Below are 4,185 nucleotides of genomic sequence, written 5' to 3'. Positions count from 1 at the left end.
CTGCTGGGGAAAAAAAAAAAAAAAAAAAAAAAAAGTCCTATCTGCAAGGCCACGGGGTAACAGGAAGAAAAGGGAACACACTCGGAGCCAATTTAATTGTATCTGCATGGTTAAAAAAAATTCTTCCGAGCGAGGAAGTTGCCGGTCCCCTGGCCTGGCCGGGAGCGAACGTACCTTCAGCTGCGGCGTCCCCAGCGCGGTCGCTGGCCGAGGGGCTCTGCGTCCCCCCACACGGCCCGGCCGCACGCTGCACCCAGCGACGACAATCACTCAGGGAAGGAAAAAAAAAAAATAAAAAAAATATATAGTATCAAGCCCTGGGTTTGTATCTGCTGGAGCTCAAGCTTTTACCAAGTCAAATCTCCCCGGCAGCGCACAGCATCTAAATGAATAGGCCGGATGCAGATTAACATTCAGGCTGCTCTCTGCAATGAATAGAGCCCTTTGATTAGGGACCTGAAGTAAATGCCAGTTTCAAACCGAAGCTTTAAAAACAGAGAAATATCAGTGCCAGAGGAATGCTCTCAGTGTTGGTACAAGACAGACTTTTGATGAGTCACTGCAATGCAAACAAAGATGGCAGAAATACTGTACTGTATGCTGATGAAATGCTTAGTGGTGCCACGGCAACTGAGACAGGTTTTAAATTTATAGTGCAGTTTTGCATATGAATTACGCTGTAAACTGCCTCCCCTGCCATCTAGTACATCCAGAGTGTCAAAGCATTTAAACTATTCCAAACAGTCTGCAGAGCTGGCACTGCTGCTGGTTAACTCCTGCGGCCGGAGGAAGGCGTAGAGAGCATCCCCCAGCATCCCCCTGTACCCCCCAACATCCCCCCTGCCTCAGCATCCCTCCAGTGTGCCCCTGTATCCCCCCAGCATCCCCCCTGTCTCAGCATCCCCCCTGCCTCAGCACGCCCCCAGCATCAGCATCCCGCCACCTCACCCACAAGGGCTCCCCAAAAACCACCTGCCCAAAAAGGAGAGCTCTGGGAATGCCCAAACCTGCCCCAAACACAGGTGCTCCTCGGGCAGCCACAGCCCTGACTCCCGCCCCCCCTCCCAGCTCCCCCCACCATACAAAAAAGCCTTTCAAATGCAGGAAAAATGTTTACCCCTTGGGGAAAGCTTCTTTCAGTCTGTGGCTGAATCCACTAAAAGCAAATCCATTTGCTTAAGTAATGAAATCCTAGTCACATTGTCTCCTGGATTCAGATTTTAAATTACCTTCGCATTTATTGAGCATGTTTGGTGCTTTTTTCTGGGAAAGAGGGTGGGGCCTCACTTTGCTTACTTCTCTCTTGCTCAGAGCGTTTTTATTTCTGCTACTGCTCTCAGATTTGTTTCAATCGCTCTGCTCGGATGGTCACACACAGTTAAAATTTCAGAGATTAGAGGTGAAGCCATCCTTAGAGGAGGATAACTGTAGGGAGCGCAGACGGGGGCCGGCGATGCTCTGGTGTGACCCCTCCCTGCCGATCGCACGCTACCTCCGCTTCCACCCTCCAAAAAGATGTTTGGTGCATTAAGTTTAACTCCGCGGCAGCAAACTGCCGCTGCTCCCAAGCACCCAGGGCCTGGTTGCCTTCTCCTGCTCTTCCAGCAAACGGCACTAACACGTCTGCTCTGCATCCCGCGGGACCTGCAGCTTGCCGGTGCTCAGCAGAGCAGCGACGCTCGCAGCCGAGGACCTCCAGGACCTCCACGTGTCAGGAGCGCTCAACGGGTTCATCCAAACCCTGTGTCAGGTCCATGGAATCTCTGCCCGGTGGTGGTGAGGAGGCTAAGGCACTGAAAGGGGACCAAGGTGACATCCTGCGAGGAGGTCAGAGATGACACCACAACAGCCAAGCCCAAGACCTCTTCCACCCATGATACCACCAACCTCCACTGGAGACAGAAAGTAGTCTGCCCTGGCAAATGCAGATTCACTCTGGATCTTTGAAAATGACTGAAAAACAATGTGCTTTCCAGAAACATAACTTCACCACTCAGGTACCTGAAGGAAGCCTTGCCCGTGCAGAAGGCAGACCACGGGTGGAGAAGGATTTCCTCCTCTTTTCTTCCAGCAAGAGCTCCCTTAGAGCTGGAGGCACCAGGCAGGCGCTGGGTAGGACCTCCTTGGACCGACTCACAACCCCCAGTCTTGGAGAAACCCACCAGGGCAGAATGAGCGGGACCAGCCAAGGACAGCTTGGTAGCACAGAACAAACCAACTTAAACCAGATATCAATTATTCATATTGCTTAGAATCTGCTCTATAAACAAGCCAGGCGTGCCAGCAGGAACCCATGTCTCTCTCTAAAACCACCAAAATCGTGCCAGTTCAGGATACGTTTAAGCTGGTGAGAAGCACCAGAGTGCCCCAGCCTAGCAAATTATTGGCAGATTTCACGTAAAACCTCCCATGAGACATCAGAGTTTGAACCAAGATGCTCCACACAACTGATCCCTCCCGAGGTACGCCTTCCACAGGACTGCAGCCTGACCTGACTACCCCGAAGGGTTCCCACCACATCACTCCAGCTCCCAGTGGCCTTTTCTCCAATTCCACCAGATTTCGTAGCTGCTGGTGACAAAGTGGCCGAGTGAGCAGGCAAGCTTGCCGGTGGCACTCGGTGATGGTTTAGACCTCCAGCTTTCCCGGCAAAAAAAGGTTCTGAAATGCTCTCACAGGGAAATGGGGGAAACACTAACTGTGTCTGGGCTAGAAACAGCATCGAAGAACAAAGGCAAAGCCGTACCAGTGAGCTGCAAAAGCCCAAACCACTTCAATGAACCACAGGCCAGTACTGCTGGATTTTTGTTTCTTCCTCCCCACTTCGCCCCTGCCTTTTTATGACCAGAATATAGGAAAAAACCACCCAACCCAAAATCACCAATGACCCAAACCCTCCCAAAAATCCAAGAAGGCAGTCTTGAAAGCCATGGAGAACCTGCTCAGCACCCTTGGAAGCCAAGGAGAACCTGCTCACCACACCTTGCATCCCCTAAAAACAACAGCAAAGAAAATACTACCGTGACTAGATGGCGAATGCAGAAATGCTTCATAATGTCTAACTTTAAAATCTCCTCTATTAAATATGATATTTTTTTTTAATAGAGCTCCGAGTGACTTTTACATGGTTTGAAATGGCTTCAGTCCATTTGACGCGGGAAGAGCTGTGCTGCAGGAAAAATGACCTTAGCAATTACAGATGTAAACTGTACTTTGCAATCTCGCCGCCCAAGCTGAGCTGTGCCCCGGGCTGCAGGAGGAGCCCCCAGCGCCACCCAACTAAATCCAGTCCCCTTTGGGCTGCCGTGTCCTACAGGTGACAGATGAGGAGACGGACACCTCCTACTAAATGGGAAAACTTGGACAAAGCTGGATTAAAACCAGCCAATCTCCCCCTGATCATTTAAGATAGGTGACCATTCAAGCAAAACATCATGTCGTTTTCTAACGGCAGCCTGGTTTTTTTCCAGCTCTCGGATAAAGCAGGACAATTCATACATGTCTGCATGATTTTTGTAAAGTCATAGCCTTTGTCACAAAGATGTCCATAAAAAACGCAGCTCTTATTTGATACAACTTCCATGAGAGTTTGAGAATTCTCAGTTTCTGCCTTCATGTGCTTTGGGGAGGGGGAAAAAAAAGAGGGGGGGCAGGGGCAAAGCAGGTTTGCTCTTTTCTTAACTATTTTCCTGCTCCGAGGCCTGAAAGGTTGGGGCGAGACAACAACAAAGGAAAAAAAGCATCGACCTAGAATAAGATGCTGGCATCAGAGCTCCCCCAGGAGTAATCAGAAATAATTAGATAACGTATTTAAATTGTCTTTTTCCTTAGCCAACGTACAAAGAGACTCGAAGGCTTCACCCAGCCCAACACCCCCCTCCCCAAAGCCCCCCGAGCCCTCAGTTTCCCGCGGGAAGGGGGGAAGGGGCCCTGGGAGCGCTGGGGCAGGACAAAGGCGACAGGACCCTCTGGGGGTGGGAGACAAAGCGGCCGAGAGCCTTCACCCCCCAGGCAGAAACCCCCCAAAAGAAAAGAGCTGAAAAGTCCTGCCCTTGAAGGCCCCAAAGGGTCAAAGGAAACTTCGCTTTCTTCTGTAAATGAGGAGAGTGGAGGGGGAGATGCCACCCTTGGATTTGAGGCTGGCAGGGGGACGTCACCCAGCCGGGCAGGGGGCTCCCCCAAAGC

Source organism: Charadrius vociferus, unplaced genomic scaffold (assembly GCF_000708025.1).
Source record: "Charadrius vociferus isolate BGI_N301 unplaced genomic scaffold, ASM70802v2 scaffold549, whole genome shotgun sequence".
Classification (NCBI taxonomy): domain Eukaryota; kingdom Metazoa; phylum Chordata; class Aves; order Charadriiformes; family Charadriidae; genus Charadrius; species Charadrius vociferus.
The sequence above is the reverse complement of the archived record's forward strand: the minus strand, read 5'-3'. Positions refer to the sequence as shown.